The sequence below is a fragment of the Mytilus galloprovincialis genome, chromosome 4 (genome assembly GCF_965363235.1).
Source record: "Mytilus galloprovincialis chromosome 4, xbMytGall1.hap1.1, whole genome shotgun sequence".
NCBI classification, from domain to species: domain Eukaryota; kingdom Metazoa; phylum Mollusca; class Bivalvia; order Mytilida; family Mytilidae; genus Mytilus; species Mytilus galloprovincialis.
This window is the reverse complement of record NC_134841.1, coordinates 69,500,083-69,524,907: the sequence shown is the minus strand read 5'-3', so window position 1 is coordinate 69,524,907 and position 24,825 is coordinate 69,500,083. Positions and strand designations below refer to the sequence as shown.

The following is a 24,825-nucleotide window of genomic DNA, read 5'->3' as shown; positions in this document are numbered from 1 at the left end:
CTATTAATTCTTTCAACAGGGCTAGTAAAATCCTGCTGCCAATTAGCCCTGGGCTAGTGAGCTTTTACAAAATTTCTTAACCCCTGAAGATAAGTTATGAAAATATTTCCCCGAGTGATTCCATAATTTATAGTGACTGACCTTTGTAAATATTTGTGTATTGATTTTATTTGTGAATGTTGTGTGTTGAATCTTAAAAATACGGAACATAAATACACAATCATATACATGTATTATCATATTGAAAAAAGCCCAATGATCAATAAACATGCATCTAGTTTACAGAAATCACATATTGGTATTTCATACATTTCAAATATATGATGTCACACTTGACCTCGGATGAGTCGAACCTCGGATGAGTCGAATACTTTCGTCTGGTCCCTTCGACTTCAAAATAACGAAATTCGACTGTATAAATAAAATGATTGACAGCTTGAAGACCTTGAACTTTTATTGGAAATTGATGATGTTACAGTTTTATCCAATAAAATAGAAGCACGTGCAAGTCACATTTGCGCTTCTTGCTTGTATGCCATTAATTTAATAGAGCCCCAGAATTTGCAGAAAGTAAAGAAAATGTCGGATTTTCCCAATTTTTAGTTTTGTGGCCCGTGTATGATCGTATACGCAGGTAATTTCATTATATCATCAAAGTGAACAAATATGTGGGATTCTGCGACAAGGATTAAATAATTATTCCAATGACGGTAAGAATTGTTTTTTTCTTTCTTGGTTTTTAAGGTATCATACAAATTCATCATATTTTACAGGTTGTTTATCTCATTGAAATTGCATATTTATCATGTTTATACATTTAAAGTTTTCGTACAAACTGCTTCTTCCGTTATTTTATTAATTGCATTGTTAGATTATTTATTCAAACACAATTTTAACGATAAAACACTAAACAGTGACAGATCTAGGGAGCGTAGATAGTGTACCCTATTTGATTGCAAAAAGAAACATGTTTTTTTCACAAATTTGTGTAGCCAATATTTACTCCTTCAACCATTTATTCCCCACACACACACTTTTTTTTATTCACAATTAAATTGAATTTTCGTAAAGGAAATGGTAGAACATTGTAGTATTACATTTTAATGGGTGTCTTCCTCCATCTTGGATTGTAAAAAACACAGAATCAAAGGTCCAGATTTTCCATCAAGTTAGCAAAATGTGATGCAGGAATGCAGATGTTTAATGTACATTTTCATTTAAAAGTACCAATTTATAAGAATATAACTTCTAAATATTGATATTTTTGCAAATGTTAATTATTTTTGGTTGTTTTTTTTTTGTTTTTTTTTTAAATTGGCATTTTAAGGGGAGGTAACTCTAAAAAGTGCATTTTCTGAAGGATTCTGTATGGAATTTTCCTATTTTGTATTTTAGCCGGAAAAAACGTAAGGTGACCCTATCTTTTCTTTTGATATTCTCAAAGCAGTGTCTGAAAGCTATCTTTTCCTGAAGTATTTAACAATTCTATCATTTTGTTTAGTTTCTAATCACAAAATGGTGTTTTTTCCTGTATAATCCATACAAAATGTGTCATTTTGTCCCGTCCTGTAGCTTGAGAAAATGTGCGGTAACCTATCATTTTTTTATATTTTTCAACATGTATCAGTAGATACAACGTTTTGGCAAAGTATGAACAAATTCTATCATTTTTATTTTAGACTCCCATACCACGATGTGCCTAAGCGAATTATTTCATTAAACCATCAAAAGAAAAAGTACAATTTATGTTACAAATAACATTATCAACAATTATAAACATATATCTTATCAATAACAAGGAAAAAACATATTTACAGCATAATAAAAATATAAAATCAAAGTACTGAAGTACTGAACATCAGATGACCGTAGGTTCTTGTGGATGGTCAAAAGCACATGTCACAGAAACAGATCACATCTCTTTACCTGAAACTGAGGTTAATTTACAGAGATATTTTTTTTCTGATACAAGTTTGTGCTTGGATGATGAATAAATGATAGGAAATTCAACCTCACCGTAATAACTATCATATTGTACATGTGTAGTGATACATTTGTACAAATCAGTATACCTTGGACTATTATACTAATATAATAATAGTCCAAGAGAATAAACTGGTTTGTTGTTATATATTATATTAATACTACGATTGCATGTATCATCTATTTATATAATAGGAGGCTGACCTGTGAATGGGGACAAAGTCTGTATGAATTATTTTTTTTATACATTGTAACTTAGATAATTGTTAAAAATATAATAGTGAGGACCAGCAGATTTTCTTCAAGGACCACCAGGGAAAAAAAGATTTCGCAAACTCTGAAAGATTTGTTTTATACTGTCATATTTGACGTAGCGGTAGGTTATACTTTGTGTATAATGTATGAAGGGGAGATAATCAATCGAAATGACTTCATAGCGGTGAACAATAAAGATTTGTTTTATACTGTCAGGTTTGAGGTAATGGTAGGTTATACTTTGTGTATAATGTACATTTTGTATTAAGGGGAGATAATCAATCCAAATGACTTCATACGCTGTCAGTGGTGAATAAAAAGATTTGTTTTATACTGTCATGTTTGAGGTAATGGTAGGTTATATTTTGTGTATAATATATTAAAGGGAGATAATAAATCCAAATGACTTCATAAGTAGTAACCATTAAGATTTTTTAAAACTGTCAGGTTTTAGGTAATGGTAGGTTATAGTTTGTATAATTTATTAAGGGGAGATAATCAATTCAAATGACTTCATAGGTGTTGAACAATAAGATTTTTTAAAATGTCAGGTTTCAGTTAACGGTAGGTTATACTTTGTGTATAATGTATTAAGGGGAGATAATCAATCCAAATGACTTCATAGCGGTGAACAATAAAGATTTGTTTGATACTGTCAGGTTTGAGGTAACGGTAGGTTATACTTTGTGTAAAACGTATTAAGGGGAGATAATCAATCCAAATGACCATACATTGTAGGTGGTGAACAAAAAGATTTGTTTTATACTGTCATGTTTGAGGTAGCGCTAGGTTATACTTTGTGTATAATGTATCAAGGGGAGATAATCCATTGAAATGACTTCATAGCAGTGTACAATAAAGATTTGTTTTATACTGTCAGGTTTGAGGTAATGGTAGGTTATACTTTGTGTATAATGTATTAAGGGGAGATAATCAATCCAAATGACTTCATAGGTAGTGAACAAAAAGATTGTTTTATACTGTCAGGTTTGAGGTAACGGTTGTTATATATACTTTGTGTATAATGTATTCAGGAGAGATAATCAATTCAAATGACTTCATAGGGGTGAACAAAAAGATTGGTTTTATACTGTACATAATGTTTGAGGTAATGGTAGGCTATACTTTGTGTATAAATGTATAAAGGGGAGATAATCAATCCAAATGATTCATAAGGGTGAACCATAAAGATTTGTTTCATACTGTCAGGTTTGAGGTAACGGTAGGTTATATACTTTGTGTATAATGTATTAAGGGGAGATAATCAATTCAAATGACTGCATAGGGGGTGAACTTAAAAAATGTTTTATGCTGTCAGGTTTGAGGTAACAGAAGGTTATAATTTGTGTATAATGTATAAAGGGAAGATAATTAATCCAAATGCCTTCATAAGGGCGAACAAAAAGATTTGTTTTATACTGTCAGGTTTGAGGTAACGGTTGTTATATATACTTTGTGTATAATGTATTCAGGAGAGATAATCAATTCAAATGACTTCATAGGGGGTGAATTATAAAGATTTGTTTTGTACTGTAAAGTTTGAGGTAATGGTAGGTTGTACTTTGTGTATAATGTATTAAGGGGAGATAATCAATCTAAATGACTTCATAGGGGTTAAAAACTGAACATTTATTTTATACTGTCAGGTTTGAGGTAACGCTAGTTATATATACTTTGTGGATAATGTATTAAGGGGAGATAATCAATTCAAATGACTTTATAGGGGGTGAACAAAATAAATGTTTTATGCTATCAAGTTTGAGGTAATGGTAGGTTATACTTTGTGTATAATGTATAAAAGGGAAATAATCAATCCAAATCACTTCATTGTGGGTGAACAATAAAGATTTGTTTTTTACTGTCAGGTTTGAGGTAATGGTAGGTTATACTTTGTGTATAATGTATTAAGGGGAGATAATCAATCTTAATGACTTCATAGAGGTTGAACAATGAAGATTTTTTTTTATACTGTCAGGTTTGAGGTAACGCTAGTTATATATACTTTGTGTATAATGTATTGAGGGGAGATAATCAATTCAAATGACTTTATAGGAGGTGAACAAAAAAAATGTTTTATGCTATCAGGTTTGAGGTAATGGTAGGTTATACTTTGTGTATAATGTATTAAGGGGAGATAATCAATCAATTTGACTTCCTAGGGGGTTAACAAAAAGATTGTTTTATGCTGTCAGGTTTGAGGTAACGGAAGGTTATACTTTGTATATAATGTATAAAGGGGAGATAATCAATACAAATGACTTCATAGTTGGTGAACAATAAAGATTTGTTTTCTACTGTTAGGTTTGAGGTAATGGTAGGTTATACTTTGATTATCTCCCCTTAATACATTATACACAATCTAAATGACTTCATAGGGGTTGAACAATGAAGACTTGTTTGATACTGTCAGGTTTGAGGTAATGGTTGTTATATATACTTTGTGTATAATGTATTAAGGGGAGATAATCAATTCAAATGACTTTATAGGGGGTGAACAAAAGAAATGTTTTATGCTATCAGGTTTGAGGTAATGGTAGGCTATACTTTGTGTATAATGTATTAAGAGGAGATAATCAATCAAATTGACTTCATAGGGGTTAAGGAAGTACACCACTAATTCATTGTCGCATTGCTTTCTATGTGAAATTCCTCCATTTCAAGCAGGCACACCTCTTTCATTTTAAGTTCAAATAAAGTGGCAATCATTGCATGTCAAAGCAACACTTTATGGTGTTTTGTACTGAAAAAATCAACATACCTTTAATGGCATATAAAAAAGAACTGGTTCCCGAAACTTCAGATCTACCAAAACAGGTACTTCAGATCTGACAAACAGACTAAATATACCCTGTTTTTAAAATTTGGGGCAGTTTTTTTAATATTCAAAATTGTTCTACAATGATCACCAGTCCTGCAGCTTTCGTTTGATGTCAAAAATACCTAAATATTCTACATATTTTGAAAGTTACACTCATGCGTAGGAACTATTTTGTGTTAAATATTTACTACATTCTGGTATGTGCTTTCTGGCCGGGCCAGAATTAGTGGTGTTACACCTTAACAAAAAGATTGTTTTATGCTGTCAGGTTTGAGGTAACGGAAGGTTATACTTTGTATATAATGTATAAAGGAGAGATAATCAATCCAAATGACTTCATTGTGGGTGAACAATAAAGATTTGTTTTTTACTGTCAGGTTTGAGGTAATGGTAGGTTATACTTTGTGTAGAATGTATTAAGGGGAGATAATCAATCTAAATGACTTCATATGGGTTGAACAATGAAGATTTGTTTTATACTGTCAGGTTTGAGGTAATGGTTGTTATATATCCTTTGTGTATAATGTATTAAGGGGAGATAATCAATTCAAATGACTTTAAAGGGGGTTAACAAAAAGATTGTTTTATGCTATCAGGTTTGAGGTAACGGAAGGTTATACTTTGTATATAATGTATAAAGGGGAGATAATCAATCCAAATCACTTCATTGTGGGTGAACAATAAAGATTTTTTTTTTACTGTCAGGTTTGAGGTAATGGTAGGTTATACTTTGTGTATAATGTATTAAGGGGAGATAATCAATCTAAATGATTTCATAGGGGTTGAACAATGAAGATTTGTTTTATACTGTCAGGTTTGATGTAACGCTAGTTATATATACTTTGTGTATAATGTATTAAGGGGAGATAATCAATTCAAATGACTTAATAGGGGGTGAAAAAAAAAATGTTTTATGCTATCAGGTTTGAGGTAATGGTAGGTTATACTTTGTGTATAATGTATTAAGGGGAGATAATCAATCAAATTGACTTCATAGGGGGTTAACAAAAAGATTGTTTTATGCTGTCAGGTTTGAGGTAACGGAAGGTTATACTTTGTATATAATGTATACAGGGGAGATAATCAATCCAAATGACTTCATTGTGGGTGAACAATAAAGATCTGTTTTTACTGTCAGGTTTGAGGTAATGGTAGGTTATACTTTGTGTATAATGTATTAAGGGGAGATAATCAATCTAAATGACTTCATAGGGGTTGAACAATGAAGATTTGTTTTATACTGTCAGGTTTGAGGTAATGGTTGTTATATTTCCTTTGTGTATAATGTATTAAGGGGAGATAATCAACTGAAATGACTTTATAGGGGGTGAACAATATAAATGTTTTATGCTATCAGGTTTGAGGTAATGGTAGGTTATACTTTGTGTATAATGTATTAAGGGGAGAAAATCAATCAAATTGACTTCATAGGGGGTTAACAAAAAGATTGTTTTATGCTGTCGGGTTTAAGGTAATGGAAGGTTATACTTTGTATGTAATGTATCAAGGGGAGATAATCAATCCAAATCACTTCATTGTGGGTGAACAATAAAGATTTGTTTTTTACTGTCAGGTTTGAGGTAATGGTAGGTTATACTTTGTGTATAATGTATTAAGGGGAGATAATCCATCTAAATGACTTCATAGGGGTTGAACAATGAAGATTTGTTTTATACTGTCAGGTTTGAGGTAACGCTAGTTATATATACTTTGTGTATAATGTATTAAGGGGAGATAATCAATTCAAATGATTTGATAGGGGGTGAAAAAAAAAATGTTTTATGATATCAGGTTTGAGGTAACGGAAGGTTATACTTTGTATATAATGTATAAAGGGGAGATAATCAATCCAAATCACTTCATTGTGGGTGAACAATAAAGATTTGTTTTTTACTGTCAGGTTTGAGGTAATGGTAGGTTGTACTTTGTGTATAATGTATTAAGGGGAGATAATCAATCTAAATGACTTCATAGGGGTTGAACAATGAAGATTCGTTTTATACTGTCAGGTTTGAGGTAATGGTTGTTATATATACTTTGTGTATAATGTATTAAGGGGAGACAATCAATTCAAATGACTATAAGGGGTGAACAAAATAAATGTTTTATGCTATCAGGTTTGAGGTAATGGTAGGTTATACTTTGTGTATAATATATTAAGGGGAGATAATCAATCAAATTGACTTGATAGGGGGTTAACAAAAAGATTGTTTTATGCTGTCAGGTTTAAGGTAACGGAAGGTTATATGGGGACGAAGTCCCCTATTACAGTAAAGAATTCAATAAAAAAAAAAAAAAAAAAAAAAATCGGGAAAAATTTCCCGAATTTTTCATTGTACTAATGAACTCAAAATCGTTCAATTTTTTTTTTGTCGCGTTTTTTAATTTCCAGATCTGCGCAGAACACATAACTCTACTTCCTTCTTCCGGTCTTGTTGTAGTGAGACTTTGATTAGTCTAGTTAAATATAGGAACTCAAGGAACACAATACCAATATTTCATTTTTAATCATTCTTTGTCTTTGGTATGAATAAACGTTACCTGATGCATTGCGTTTCTTTGTTTACATTGAAAATGACGTCATAACTTAAATAACGTCACAAGTAAAATCCCTAACAACAGAACCAAAATCGGAAACGTTACGGTTTTTCCGTTTCTTTTTTTAACAAATATTTAAGTTACAAAAAAAATAATTTAAACAGACTTCGTCCCCATTCACAGGTAATGACTGCCTCATATTACTTTGTATGTAATGTATCAAGGGGAGATAATCAATCCAAATCACTTCATTGTGAGTGAACAATAAATATTTGTTTTTTACTGTCAGGTTTGAGGTAATGGTAGGTTATACTTTGTGTATAATGTATTAAGGGGAGATAATCAATCTAAATGACTTCATAGGGGTTGAACAATGAAGATTTGTTTTATACTGTCAGGTTTGAGGTAACGCTAGTTATATATACTTTGTGAATAATGTATTAAGGGGAGATAATCAATTCAAATGACTTTATAGGGGGTGAAAAAAAAATGTTTTATGCTATCAGGTTTGAGGTAATGGTAGGTTATACTTTGTGTATAATGTATTAAGGGGAGATAATCAATCTAAATGACTTCATAGGGGTTGAACAATGAAGATCTGTTTTATACTGTCAGGTTTGAGGTAATGGTTGTTATATATACTTTGTGTATAATGTATTAAGGGGAGACAATCAATTCAAATGACTTTATAAGGGGTGAACAAAATAAATGTTTTATGCTATCAGGTTTGAGGTAATGGTAGGTTATACTTTGTGTATAATATATTAAGGGGAGAGAATCAATCAAATTGACTTCATAGGGGGTTAACAAAAAGATTGTTTTATGCTGTCAGGTTTGAGGTAGCGGAAGGTTATACTTTGTATATAATGTATAAAGGGGAGATAATCAATCCAAATCACTTCATTGTGGGTGAACAATAAAGATTTGTTTTTTACTGTCAGGTTGAGGTAATGGTAGGTTATACTTTGTGTATCATGTATTAAGGGGAGATAATCAATCTAAATGACTTTATAGGGGTTGAACAATGAAGATTTGTTTTATACTGTCAGGTTTCAGGTAATGGTTGTTATATATACTTTGTGTATAATGTTTTAAGGGGAGATAATCAATTCAAATGACTTTATAGGGGGTTAACAAAAAGATTGTTTTATGCTGTCAGGTTTAAGGTAACGGAAGGTTATACTTTGTATATAATGTATAAAGGGGAGATAATCAATCCAAATCACTTCATTGTGGGTGAACAATAAAGATTTGTTTTTTACTGTCAGGTTTGAGGTAATGGTAGGTTATACTTTGTGTATAATGTATTAAGGGGAGATAATCAATCTAAATGACTTTATAGGGGTTGAACAATGAAGATTTGTTTTATACTGTCAGGTTTCAGGTAATGGTTGTTATATATACTTTGTGTATAATGTTTTAAGGGGAGATAATCAATTCAAATGACTTTATAGGGGGTTAACAAAAAGATTGTTTTATGCTGTCAGGTTTGAGGTAACAGAAGGTTATACTTTGTATATAATGTATAAAGGGGAGATAATCAATCCAAATCACTTCATTTTGGGTGAACAATAAAGATTTGTTGTTTACCGTCAGGTTTGAGGTAATGGTAGGTTTTGTGTATAATGTATTAAGGGGAGATAATCAATCTAAATGACTTCATAGGGGTTGAACAATGAAGAGTTGTTTTATACTGTTAGGTTTGAGGTAACGCTAGTTATATATACTTTGTGTATAATGTATTAAGGGGAGATAATCAATTCAAATGACTTGATAGGGGTGGAAAAAAAAATGTTTTATGCTATCAGGTTTGAGGTAACGGAAGGTTATACTTTGTGTATAATGTATAAAGGGGAGATAATCAATCCAAATCACTTCATTGTGGAAGAACAATAAAGATTTGTTTTTTACTGTCAGGTTTGAGGTAATGGTAGGTTATACTTTGTGTATAATGTATTAAGGGGAGATAATCAATCTAAATGACTTCATAGGGGTTGAACAATGAAGATTTGTTTTATACTGTCAGGTTTCAGGTAATGGTTGTTATATATACTTTGTGTATAATGTTTTAAGGGGAGATAATCAATTCAAATGACTTTATAGGGGGTTAACAAAAAGATTGTTTTATGCTGTCAGGTTTAAGGTAACGGAAGGTTATACTTTGTATGTAATGTATCAAGGGGAGATAATCAATCCAAATCACTTCATTGTGGGTGAACAATAAAGATTTGTTTTTTACTGTCAGGTTTGAGGTAATGGTAGGTTATACTTTGTGTATAATGTATTAAGGGGAGATAATCAATCTAAATGACTTCATAGGGGTTGAACAATGAAGATTTGTTTTATACTGTCAGTTTTCAGGTAAACGCTAGTTATATATACTTTGTGTATAATGTATTAAGGGGAGAAAATCAACTCAAATAACTTGATAGGTGGTTAACAAAAAGATTGTTTTATGCTGTCAGGTTTGAGGTGACGGAAGGTTATACTTTGTATATCATGTATAAAGGGGAGATAATCAATCCAAATCACTTCATTGTGGGTGAACAATAAAGATTTGTTGTTTACTGTCAGGTTTGAGGTAATGGTAGGTTATATTTTGTGTATAATGTATTAAGGGGAGATAATCAATCTAAATGACTTCATAGGGGTTGAACAACGAAGATTTGTTTGATACTGTCAGCTTTGATGTAACGCTAGGTATATATACTTTGTGTATAATGTATTAAGGGGAGATAATCAATTCAAATGACTTGATAGGGGTGGAAAAAAAAATGTTTTATGCTATCAGGTTTGAGGTAACGGAAGGTTATACTTTGTGTATAATGTATAAAGGGGAGATAATCAATCCAAATCACTTCATTGTGGGTGAACAATAAAGATTTGTTTTTTACTGTCAGGTTTGAGGTAATGGTAGGTGATACTTTGTGTATAATGTATTAAGGGGAGATAATCAATCTAAATGACTTCATAGGGGTTGAACAATGAAGATTTGTTTTATACTGTCAGGTTTGAGGTAATGGTTGTTATATATACTTTGTGTATAATGTTTTAAGGGGAGATAATCAATTCAAATGACTTTATAGGGGGTTAACAAAAAGATTGTTTTATGCTGTCAGGTTTAAGGTAACGGAAGGTTATACTTTGTATGTAATGTATCAAGGGGAGATAATCAATCCAAATCACTTCATTGTGGGTGAACAATAAAGATTTGTTTTTTACTGTCAGGTTTGAGGTAATGGTAGGTTATACTTTGTGTATAATGTATTAAGGGGAGATAATCAATCTAAATGACTTCATAGGGGTTGAACAATGAAGATTTGTTTTATACTGTCAGTTTTCAGGTAACGCTAGTTATATATACTTTGTGTATAATGTATTAAGGGGAGAAAATCAACTCAAATAACTTGATAGGTGGTTAACAAAAAGATTGTTTTATGGTGTCAGGTTTGAGGTAACGGAAGGTTATACTTTGTATATAATGTATAAAGGGGAGATAATCAATCCAAATCACTTCATTGTGGGTGAACAATAAAGATTTGTTTTTTACTGTCAGGTTTGAGGTAATGGTAGGTTATATTTTGTGTATAATGTATTAAGGGGAGATAATCAATCTAAATGACTTCATAGGGGTTGAACAACGAAGATTTGTTTGATACTGTCAGCTTTGATGTAACGCTAGGTATATATACTTTGTGTATAATGTATTAAGGGGAGATAATCAATTCAAATGACTTGATAGGGGTGGAAAAAAAAAATGTTTTATGCTATCAGGTTTGAGGTAACGGAAGGTTATACTTTGTGTATAATGTATAAAGGGGAGATAATCAATCCAAATCACTTCATTGTGGGTGAACAATAAAGATTTGTTTTTTACTGTCAGGTTTGAGGTAATGGTAGGTTATACTTTGTGTATAATGTATTAAGGGGAGATAATCAATCTAAATGACTTCATAGGGGTTGAACAATGAAGATTTGTTTTATACTGTCAGGTTTGAGGTAATGGTTGTTATATTTCCTTTGTGTATAATGTATTAAGGGGAGATAATCAATTGAAATGACTTGATAGGGGGTGAACAAAATAAATGTTTTATGCTATCAGGTTTGAGGTAATGGTAGGTCATACTTTGTGTATAATGTATTAAGGGGAGATAATCAATCAAATTGACTTCATAGGGGGTTAACAAAAAGATTGTTTTATGCTGTCAGGTTTGAGGTAACGGAAGGTTATACTTTGTATATAATGTATAAAGGGGAGATAATCAATCCAAATCACTTCATTGTGGGTGAACAATAAAGATTTGTTTTTTACTGTCAGGTTTGAGGTAATGGTAGGTTATACTTTGTGTATAATGTATTAAGGGGAGATAATCAATCAAATTGACTTCATAGGGGGTTAACAAAAAGATTGTTTTATGCTGTCAGGTTTAAGGTAACGGAAGGTTATACTTTGTATGTAATGTATCAAGGGGAGATAATCAATCCAAATCACTTCATTGTGGGTGAACAATAAAGATTTGTTTTTTACTGTCAGGTTTCAGGTAATGGTAGGTTATACTTTGTGTATAATGTATTAAGGGGAGATAATCAATCAAATTGACTTCATAGGGGGTTAACAAAAAGATTGTTTTATGCTGTCAGGTTTAAGGTAACGGAAGGTTATACTTTGTATGTAATGTATCAAGGGGAGATAATCAATCCAAATCACTTCATTGTGGGTGAACAATAAAGATTTGTTTTTTACTGTCAGGTTTGAGGTAATGGTAGGTTATACTTTGTGTATAACGTATTAAGGGGAGATAATCAATCTAAATGACTTCATAGGGGTTGAACAATGAAGATTTGTTTTATACTGTCAGGTTTGAGGTAATGGTTGTTATATTTCCTTTGTGTATAATGTATTAAGGGGAGATAATCAATTGAAATGACTATAGGGGGTGAACAAAATAAATGTTTTATGCTATCAGGTTTGAGGTAATGGTAGGTCATACTTTGTGTATAATGTATTAAGGGGAGATAATCAATCAAATTGACTTCATAGGGGGTTAACAAAAAGATTGTTTTATGCTGTCAGGTTTAAGGTAACGGAAGGTTATACTTTGTATGTAATGTATCAAGGGGAGATAATCAATCCAAATCACTTCATTGTGGGTGAACAATAAAGATTTGTTTTTTACTGTCAGGTTTGAGGTAATGGTAGGTTATACTTTGTGTATAACGTATTAAGGGGTGATAATCAATCTAAATGACTTCATAGGGGTTGAACAATGAAGATTTGTTTTATACTGTCAGGTTTGAGGTAATGGTTGTTATATTTCCTTTGTGTATAATGTATTAAGGGGAGATAATCAATTGAAATGACTATAGGGGGTGAACAAAATAAATGTTTTATGCTATCAGGTTTGAGGTAATGGTAGGTCATACTTTGTGTATAATGTATTAAGGGGAGATAATCAATCAAATTGACTTCATAGGGGGTTAACAAAAAGATTGTTTTATGCTGTCAGGTTTAAGGTAACGGAAGGTTATACTTTTTATGTAATGTATCAAGGGGAGATAATCAATCCAAATCACTTCATTGTGGGTGAACAATAAAGATTTGTTTTTTACTGTCAGGTTTGAGGTAATGGTAGGTTTTACTTTGTGTATAATGTATTAAGGGGAGATAATCAATCTAAATGACTTCATAGGGGTTGAACAATGAAGATTTGTTTTGTACTGTCAGGTTTGAGGTAATGGTTGTTATATTTCCTTTGTGTATAATGTATTAAGGGGAGATAATCAATTGAAATGACTTGATAGGGGGTGAACAAAATAAATGTTTTATGCTATCAGGTTTGAGGTAATGGTAGGTCATACTTTGTGTATAATGTATTAAGGGGAGATAATCAATCAAATTGACTTCATAGGGGGTTAACAAAAAGATTGTTTTATGCTGTCAGGTTTAAGGTAACGGAAGGTTATACTTTGTATGTAATGTATCAAGGGGAGATAATCAATCCAAATCACTTCATTGTGGGTGAACAATAAAGATTTGTTTTTTACTGTCAGGTTTGAGGTAATGGTAGGTTATACTTTGTGTATAATGTATTAAGGGGAGATAATCAATCTAAATGACTTCATAGGGGTTGAACAATGAAGATTTGTTTTATACTGTCAGGTTTGAGGTAATGGTTGTTATATTTCCTTTGTGTATAATGTATTAAGGGGAGATAATCAATCCAAATGACTTCATAGGGGATGAACAAAATAAATGTTTTATGCTATCAGGTTTGAGGTAATGGTAGGTCATACTTTGTGTATAATGTATTAAGGGGAGATAATCAATCAAATTGACTTCATAGGGGGTTAACAAAAAGATTGTTCTATGCTGGCAGGTTTAAGGTAACGGAAGGTTATACTTTGTATGTAATATATCAAGGGGAGATAATCAATCCAAATCACTTCATTGTGGGTGAACAATAAAGATTTGTTTTTTACTGTCAGGTTTGAGGTAATGGTAGGTTATACTTTGTGTATAATGTATTAAGGGGAGATAATCAATGTAAATGACTTCATAGGGGTTGAACAATGAAGATTTGTTTAATACTGTCAGGTTTGAGGTAATGGTTGTTATATTTCCTTTGTGTATAATGTATTAAGGGGAGATAATCAATTGAAATGACTTTATAGGGGGTGAACAAAATAAATGTTTTATGCTATCAGGTTTGAGGTAATGGTAGGTTATACTTTGTGTATAATGTATTAAGGGAAGATAATCAATCAGATTGACTTCATAGGGGGTTAACAAAAAGATTGTTTTATGCTGTCAGGTTTAAGGTAACGGAAGGTTATACTTTGTATGTAATGTATCAAGGGGAGATAATCAATCCAAATCACTTCATTGTGGGTGAACAATAAAGATTTGTTTTTGTCGAGCCTTCGACTTAAGTCGAAAAAGCGAGACTAAGCGATCCTACATTCCGTCGTCGTCGGCGTCGTCGGCGGCGTCAACAAATATTCACTCTGTGGTTAAAGTTTTTGAAATTTTAATAACTTTCTTAAACTATACTGGATTTCTACCAAACTTTGACTGAAGCTTGTTTATGATCATAAGATAGTATCTAGAAGTAAATTTAAAAAAAATTAAATTCCATTTTTTCCGTATTTTACTATAAATGGACTTAGTTTTTTCTGCGGGGAAACAAAACATTCACTCTGTGGTTAAAGTTTTTAGAATTTTAATAACTTTCTTAAACTATCCTGGATTTGTACCAAACTTGGACAGAAGCTTGTTTATGATCATAAGATAATATCCAGAAGTAATTTTTGTAAAAATAAAATTCCATTTTTTCCGTACTTTACTATAAATGGACTTAGTTTTTTCTGCGGGGAAACAAAACATTCACTCTGTGAATAAAGTTTTTAGAATTTTAATAACTTTCTTAAACTTTCCTGGGTTTGTACCAAACTTGCACAGAAGCTTGTTTATGATCATAAGATAGTATCCAGAAGTAAAGTTTGTAAATAAATAAATCTATTTTTTCCATATTTTACTTTTAAATGGACTTAGTTTTTCTGCGGGGAACCATTACATTCACTCTGTGGTTAAAGTTTTTAGAATTTTAATAACTTTTTTAAACTATCCTGGGTTTGTACCAAACTTGGACAGAAGCTTATTTATGATCATAAGATTGTATCCAGAAGTAAAGTTTGTAAAAAGATTACTCCGTTTTTTCTGTAATTTACTTTTAAATGGACTTACATTTTCTTACAATCATAAAATAGTAACAAGAGGAATATTTTTATTGATTTTTTTCCTCATTGTTGTTGAGCCTGCGATTTACTGCAATAATAGGCGAGACACTGGGTTCCGCAGAACCCTTACAAATTTTTTACTGTCAGGTTTGAGGTAATGGTAGGTTATACTTTGTGTATAATGTATTAAGGGGAGATAATCAATCTAAATGACTTCATAGGGGTTGAACAATGAAGATTTGTTTTATACTGTCAGGTTTGAGGTAATGGTTGTTATATTTCCTTTGTGTATAATGTATTAAGGGGAGATAATCAATTGAAATGACTATAGGGGGTGAACAAAATAAATGTTTTATGCTATCAGGTTTGAGGTAATGGTAGGTCATACTTTGTGTATAATGTATTAAGGGGATATAATCAATCAAATTGACTTCATAGGGGGTTAACAAAAAGATTGTTTTATGCTGTCAGGTTTAAGGTAACGGAAGGTTATACTTTGTATGTAATGTATCAAGGGGAGATAATCAATCCAAATCACTTCATTGTGGGTGAACAATAAATATTTGTTTTTTACTGTCAGGTTTGAGGTAATGGTAGGTTATACTTTGTGTATAATGTATTAAGGGGAGATAATCAATCAAATTGACTTCATAGGGGGTTAACAAAAAGATTGTTTTATGCTGTCAGGTTTAAGGTAACGGAAGGTTATACTTTTTATGTAATGTATCAAGGGGAGATAATCAATCCAAATCACTTCATTGTGGGTGAACAATAAAGATTTGTTTTTTACTGTCAGGTTTGAGGTAATGGTAGGTTATACTTTGTGTATAATGTATTAAGGGGAGATAATCAATCTAAATGACTTCATAGGGGTTGAACAATGAAGATTTGTTTTATACTGTCAGGTTTGAGGTAATGGTTGTTATATTTCCTTTGTGTATAATGTATTAAGGGGAGATAATCAATTGAAATGACTTGATAGGGGGTGAACAAAATTAATGTTTTATCCTATCAGGTTTGAGGTAATGGTAGGTTATACTTTGTGTATAATGTATTAAGGGGAGATAATCAATCAAATTGACTTCATAGGGGGTTAACGAAAAGATTGTTTTATGCTGTCAGGTTTAAGGTAACGGAAGGTTATACTTTGTATGTAATGTATCAAGGGGAGATAATCAATCCAAATCACTTCATTGTGGGTGAACAATAAAGATTTGTTTTTTACTGTCAGGTTTGAGGTAATGGTAGGTTATACTTTGTGTATAATGTATTAAGGGGAGATAATCAATCAAATTGACTTCATAGGGGGTTAACAAAAAAGATTGTTTTATGCTGTCAGGTTTAAGGTAACGGAAGGTTATACTTTGTATGTAATGTATCAAGGGGAGATAATCAATCCAAATCACTTCATTGTGGGTAAACAATAAAGATTTGTTTTTTACTGTCAGGTTTGAGGTAATTGTAGGTTATACTTTGTGTATAATGTATTAAGGGGAGATAATCAATCTAAATGACTTCATAGGGGTTGAACAATGAAGATTTGTTTTATACTGTCAGGTTTGAGGTAATGGTTGTTATATTTCCTTTGTGTATAATGTATTAAGGGGAGATAATCAATTGAAATGACTATAGGGGGTGAACAAAATAAATGTTTTATGCTATCAGGTTTGAGGTAATGGTAGGTCATACTTTGTGTATAATGTATTAAGGGGAGATAATCAATCAAATTGACTTCATAGGGGGTTAACAAAAAGATTGTTTTATGCTGTCAGGTTTAAGGTAACGGAAGGTTATACTTTTTATGTAATGTATCAAGGGGAGATAATCAATCCAAATCACTTCATTGTGGGTGAACAATAAAGATTTGTTTTTTACTGTCAGGTTTGAGGTAATGGTAGGTTTTACTTTGTGTATAATGTATTAAGGGGAGATAATCAATCTAAATGACTTCATAGGGGTTGAACAATGAAGATTTGTTTTGTACTGTCAGGTTTGAGGTAATGGTTGTTATATTTCCTTTGTGTATAATGTATTAAGGGGAGATAATCAATTGAAATGACTTGATAGGGGGTGAACAAAATAAATGTTTTATGCTATCAGGTTTGAGGTAATGGTAGGTCATACTTTGTGTATAATGTATTAAGGGGAGATAATCAATCAAATTGACTTCATAGGGGGTTAACAAAAAGATTGTTTTATGCTGTCAGGTTTAAGGTAACGGAAGGTTATACTTTGTATGTAATGTATCAAGGGGAGATAATCAATCCAAATCACTTCATTGTGGGTGAACAATAAAGATTTGTTTTTTACTGTCAGGTTTGAGGTAATGGTAGGTTATACTTTGTGTATAATGTATTAAGGGGAGATAATCAATCTAAATGACTTCATAGGGGTTGAACAATGAAGATTTGTTTTATACTGTCAGGTTTGAGGTAATGGTTGTTATATTTCCTTTGTGTATAATGTATTAAGGGGAGATAATCAATCCAAATGACTTCATAGGGGATGAACAAAATAAATGTTTTATGCTATCAGGTTTGAGGTAATGGTAGGTCATACTTTGTGTATAATGTATTAAGGGGAGATAATCAATCAAATTGACTTCATAGGGGGTTAACAAAAAGATTGTTCTATGCTGGCAGGTTTAAGGTAACGGAAGGTTATACTTTGTATGTAATATATCAAGGGGAGATAATCAATCCAAATCACTTCATTGTGGGTGAACAATAAAGATTTGTTTTTTACTGTCAGGTTTGAGGTAATGGTAGGTTATACTTTGTGTATAATGTATTAAGGGGAGATAATCAATGTAAATGACTTCATAGGGGTTGAACAATGAAGATTTGTTTAATACTGTCAGGTTTGAGGTAATGGTTGTTATATTTCCTTTGTGTATAATGTATTAAGGGGAGATAATCAATTGAAATGACTTTATAGGGGGTGAACAAAATAAATGTTTTATGCTATCAGGTTTGAGGTAATGGTAGGTTATACTTTGTGTATAATGTATTAAGGGAAGATAATCAATCAGATTGACTTCATAGGGGGTTAACAAAAAGATTGTTTTATGCTGTCAGGTTTAAGGTAACGGAAGGTTATACTTTGTATGTAATGTATCAAGGGGAGATAATCAATCCAAATCACTTCATTGTGGGTGAACAATAAAGATTTGTTTTTGTCGAGCCTTCGACTTAAGTCGAAAAAGCGAGACTAAGCGATCCTACATTCCGTCGTCGTCGGCGTCGTCGGCGGCGTCAACAAATATTCACTCTGTGGTTAAAGTTTTTGAAATTTTAATAACTTTCTTAAACTATACTGGATTTCTACCAAACTTTGACTGAAGCTTGTTTATGATCATAAGATAGTATCTAGAAGTAAATTTAAAAAAAATTAAATTCCATTTTTTCCGTATTTTACTATAAATGGACTTAGTTTTTTCTGCGGGGAAACAAAACATTCACTCTGTGGTTAAAGTTTTTAGAATTTTAATAACTTTCTTAAACTATCCTGGATTTGTACCAAACTTGGACAGAAGCTTGTTTATGATCATAAGATAATATCCAGAAGTAATTTTTGTAAAAATAAAATTCCATTTTTTCCGTACTTTACTATAAATGGACTTAGTTTTTTCTGCGGGGAAACAAAACATTCACTCTGTGAATAAAGTTTTTAGAATTTTAATAACTTTCTTAAACTTTCCTGGGTTTGTACCAAACTTGCACAGAAGCTTGTTTATGATCATAAGATAGTATCCAGAAGTAAAGTTTGTAAATAAATAAATCTATTTTTTCCATATTTTACTTTTAAATGGACTTAGTTTTTCTGCGGGGAACCATTACATTCACTCTGTGGTTAAAGTTTTTAGAATTTTAATAACTTTTTTAAACTATCCTGGGTTTGTACCAAACTTGGACAGAAGCTTATTTATGATCATAAGATTGTATCCAGAAGTAAAGTTTGTAAAAAGATTACTCCGTTTTTTCTGTAATTTACTTTTAAATGGACTTACATTTTCTTACAATCATAAAATAGTAACAAGAGGAATATTTTTATTGATTTTTTTCCTCATTGTTGTTGAGCCTGCGATTTACTGCAATAATAGGCGAGACACTGGGTTCCGCAGAACCCTTACAAATTTTTTACTGTCAGGTTTGAGGTAATGGTAGGTTATACTTTGTGTATAATGTATTAAGGGGAGATAATCAATCTAAATGACTTCATAGGGGTTGAACAATGAAGATTTGTTTTATACTGTCAGGTTTGAGGTAATGGTTGTTATATTTCCTTTGTGTATAATGTATTAAGGGGAGATAATCAATTGAAATGACTATAGGGGGTGAACAAAATAAATGTTTTATGCTATCAGGTTTGAGGTAATGGTAGGTCATACTTTGTGTATAATGTATTAAGGGGATATAATCAATCAAATTGACTTCATAGGGGGTTAACAAAAAGATTGTTTTATGCTGTCAGGTTTAAGGTAACGGAAGGTTATACTTTGTATGTAATGTATCAAGGGGAGATAATCAATCCAAATCACTTCATTGTGGGTGAACAATAAATATTTGTTTTTTACTGTCAGGTTTGAGGTAATGGTAGGTTATACTTTGTGTATAATGTATTAAGGGGAGATAATCAATCAAATTGACTTCATAGGGGGTTAACAAAAAGATTGTTTTATGCTGTCAGGTTTAAGGTAACGGAAGGTTATACTTTTTATGTAATGTATCAAGGGGAGATAATCAATCCAAATCATTTCATTGTGGGTGAACAATAAAGATTTGTTTTTTACTGTCAGGTTTGAGGTAATGGTAGGTTATACTTTGTGTATAATGTATTAAGGGGAGATAATCAATCTAAATGACTTCATAGGGGTTGAACAATGAAGATTTGTTTTATACTGTCAGGTTTGAGGTAATGGTTGTTATATTTCCTTTGTGTATAATGTATTAAGGGGAGATAATCAATTGAAATGACTTGATAGGGGGTGAACAAAATTAATGTTTTATCCTATCAGGTTTGAGGTAATGGTAGGTTATACTTTGTGTATAATGTATTAAGGGGAGATAATCAATCAAATTGACTTCATAGGGGGTTAACGAAAAGATTGTTTTATGCTGTCAGGTTTAAGGTAACGGAAGGTTATACTTTGTATGTAATGTATCAAGGGGAGATAATCAATCCAAATCACTTCATTGTGGGTGAACAATAAAGATTTGTTTTTTACTGTCAGGTTTGAGGTAATGGTAGGTTATACTTTGTGTATAATGTATTAAGGGGAGATAATCAATCAAATTGACTTCATAGGGGGTTAACAAAAAAGATTGTTTTATGCTGTCAGGTTTAAGGTAACGGAAGGTTATACTTTGTATGTAATGTATCAAGGGGAGATAATCAATCCAAATCACTTCATTGTGGGTAAACAATAAAGATTTGTTTTTTACTGTCAGGTTTGAGGTAATTGTAGGTTATACTTTGTGTATAATGTATTAAGGGGAGATAATCAATCTAAATGACTTCATAGGGGTTGAACAATGAAGATTTGTTTTATACTGTCAGGTTTGAGGTAATGGTTGTTATATATACTTTGTGTATAATGTATTAAGGGGAGATAATCAATTCAAATGACTTTATAGGGGGTTAACAAAAAGATTGTTTTATGCTGTCAGGTTTGAGGTAACGGAAGGTTATACTTTGTATATAATGTATAAAGGGGAGATAATCAATCCAAATCACTTCATTGTGGGTGAACAATAAAGATTTGTTTTTTACTGTGAGGTTTGAAGTAATGGTAGGTTATACTTTGTGTATAATGTATTAAGGGGAGATAATCAATCTAAATGACTTCATAGGGGTTGAACAATGAAGATTTGTTTGGTACTGTCAGTTTTGATGTAACGCTAGGTATATATACTTTGTGTATAATGTATTAAGGGGAGATAATCAATTCAAATGACTTGATAGGGGTGGGGAAAAAAATGTTTTATGCTATCAGGTTTGAGGTAATGGTAGGTTATACTTTGTGTATAATGTATTATACTGTCGGATTTGAGGTACATGTAATGGTAGGTTATATATACTATGTTTATAATGTATTAAGGGGAGATAATCAATCCAAATGACTACATAGGGGTGAACAAAAAGATTGTTTTATACTCTCAGGTTTGAGGTAACGGTATTTTATACTTTGTGTATAATGTATTAAGGGGAGATAATCAATCCAATTGACTTCATAGGGATGAACAAAAAGATTGGTTTTATACTGTAATGTTTGAGGTAATGGTAAGTTATACTTTGTGTATAATGTATTAAAGGGAGATAATTAATCCAAATGACTTCATAAGGGGTGAACAAAAAGATTTGTTATATTCAGTAATGTTTGAAGTAATGGTAGGTTATACTTTGTATATAATGTATTAAGGGGAGATAATTGAAATGACTTCATAGGTGGTGAACAATAAAGACTTGTTTTATACTGTCAGATTTTAGGTAACGGTAGGGCCAATATTAAAAATATCTTTGTTTCCCCTCTCTGAACTGAGGTTGTTAGGGTATGTGTAGCTAGGTAGGCAAATTATTTTATTTTATTCCTTGATATGGTTTTCTATATTGAATTTGTACAAAATTCAACAGGTAAGGCTCAAGTCTACAAAAGTGGGGTATTTCCTGTACTCTAATTTAGTGTACAACACAGTTTTCTGGTGTTTAAAAAAGACAGTACCTTGTTTTCCTATTCATTTAATGTAATGAAATCTACAAAAGGGCACATTCTACTTGTGATAACAATGCTTAATGATAGCAAGTGTTTTTTAGTTAAAAAATTAAGCTTATTTCAAGTCTAATTTGACGCATAACTCACAAAACAATTCCTTTGTTCACCAATTCATACCTTGACCATCAATTATGAGATGACAAAAAGATACATGTATGCTAATCACTTGGGAATTAAATTCAATGAATAAAAATTTTCAATAGAAGTGAACATAATTCAGTTATGTTCAGTTACACCTGGATCATGCAGCTTGGTCAATTGATTCCTAAACAAAGATTTGTATGTTTTTTTCCAGTTCTAGAAGAAACAAGGCTTCACTTTATATAAATGTTTTGTATTTCCTAAAATATTTTCAATAAGTATTTACGAATTCTACTGATGCAGTTATAACGTGCCCTTTTGTAGTTTTCATGCCATAAATTAAAAAAGGAAACCCCCATTTTAACTGGGTTTGTTTTACACCAGAAAAAAGGGACTTTCCCTGAAAGCAGGGAATACATGACATACATGTATCCCACATTTCCTGACTTGTGCCCAACCTGTTCAAAGACAAAGTAGATAGATTTGAAAGCACAAGTCAGACCATTTTTATACAACCGCAAAAATTGACAATTTTTTTGGTAGTATATTGGTATCACATTGGCATCGTTGGCGGCGTCCGAAGACTTTTGGTTTTTGCACTATAACTTTAGTATAAGTGAATTGAAATCTATGAAATTTACACACAAGGTTTATGACCATAAAAGGAAGGTTGGGATTGATTTTTGGAAGTTTTTGTCTCAACAGGTTGGGAATTAGGGGCCAAAATGGGCCCAAATAAGCATTTTCTTGGTTTATCACTATAACTAGTTTAAGTGAATAGAAATCTATGAAATTTTGACACAAGGTTTATGAGGTATCGGGTCCGTTCGCACCCAAAACACTTTCGCATCCTACACGTTTGCACCTCGCATGTTCGCACCCAAGGTCCGTTCGCACTCTACACATTCGCGTCCAATTTTAATTCACATTCCAATTGAATAATTGGAAAATTATGATTGTTGTTTAAAGTTGCTTTGGTGTAAATACTGAATGTATTTATAGTTTAATATGAGTAAAACTTTGAAGATTTTAAATGAAAAACACAAAAGATAATTGTTTTTAACAGCTTGGTCCCTTTGACCTTAAACAATAACACAATTAAATATAGCAATACACTATTATAACCAAAACATGATAACATTTATTCAACACAGAAGAAAAAAACGTAGTCAGAATCTCCTTTCATTTTAAAACAAGTCAATGAAACAAAAGTTATAGCAATACACTTACGAAAACATGATTAAGAGTTATTCAGCACAAAATAAAACGTTGACAGAATCCCACTTTATTTAGAAAGGATTATTAATTTTTTTAACAATACACTATCCAAAACATGATTAAGATTTGTTCAACACAAAAAAAATGCTGTCTCACTTTATTTTGAGACGATGACAACAATTATACTTATTAGAATACACTTGCCAAAAATTTGATTACAAAGTTATCAAACACAAAACCAATTAAAATTGGGCGCGAACATGTAGGGTGCGAAAGTGAAAGGGGGCGAACATGAGTGGGTGCGAACAGTTTAGGAATTGGGGGTAAAAAAGGGCCCAAATAAGCATTATTCTTGGTTTTCACACAAAAACTTTAGTATAAGTAAATAGAAATCAATGAAATTTAAACACAAGGTTTATGAACACAAAAGGAAGGTTGGGATTGAATTTGGGAGTTTTGGTTTCAACAGTTTAGGAATAAGGGGTCCAAAATTAAACTTTGTTTTAATTTTCCTTTTAATAATATTTCTAACTCTTATTTGCCACAGATTAATGTCATACTTAAAACTATTCAACAGTGCTCATTCCCACAAAAAAAAACAAGCTCAAAATTTGGCTTTCGGGTCGATCCGGCCCAAGTCGATCCGGCCCCAATAAAAAATATTTTCATAAGGAATGAAAATAAAGATATATATTAATGTAATTCATAAATGTTTATGATTTTTATTATAATGTAAAAGGTATACGGTAAAAAAAAATTTCAGATGAGTATAAAACAACATGAACAAACTAGGTTGATTAAGTTTCTATTACAAGTTTTCAAGAGTATTGGGTATAATTATATTAAAACAATTCAGACATCAACATTAATCAGCAGTAATTAGCATTTTCTTTCAATTGACTGTGATGCTAACAAGTCTTTCATCTTGTGTAATAACAAATAGTTTTTAATATCACAATGGCTTTTCCTTGTGTGGTATGTGACCAACATGTTAGACCTCGACAGCATGCACTTCAGTATGAGGAAATTCAATGTTCAAAGTGGCATCCTCGGTAATACCGGTAAGTTTCTAATTTCTTTTTTGCTTTAATATAATCAAACTGTAATTTTGTATATAAGTTTTTTTTAATAAAACAATGGTCTTGTGTTCATTTGTGTTAATTTTATAGGTTATACCAGACCAGTCCTTCAATATTTCACTGGCTATTGAAGAAGTAGAAGAAATAGTAGAAAGGTTAGTTTTTTAAAGATAAGATTCGAAAGATGTGAAAGACTATCCTAATGATTAAAACGTTTGTTGAATCCGATTGAATACTTAATCTAATTATACCAATTGTCTTTTAAAATATACTATGTATTTGTGTTTCGTTTGTCCTGTCTTGCTATGTATTAATATGTTTGTATATATTGTCCTCTTGTACAC

At 31.6% G+C, this 24,825-nt stretch overlaps 1 long non-coding RNA gene across 1 annotated transcript in view; it reads left to right on the top strand.

Annotated features, from left to right (window-relative positions):
• LOC143072825 (uncharacterized) overlaps positions 1-24,825 on the top strand; it is a 32,360-nt gene that overhangs the window by 4,885 nt on the left and 2,650 nt on the right. The window contains exon 2 of the long non-coding RNA XR_012977328.1: positions 24,572-24,636. This is a non-coding gene — a long non-coding RNA (uncharacterized LOC143072825). The remainder of the gene's footprint in view (positions 1-24,571; positions 24,637-24,825) is intronic.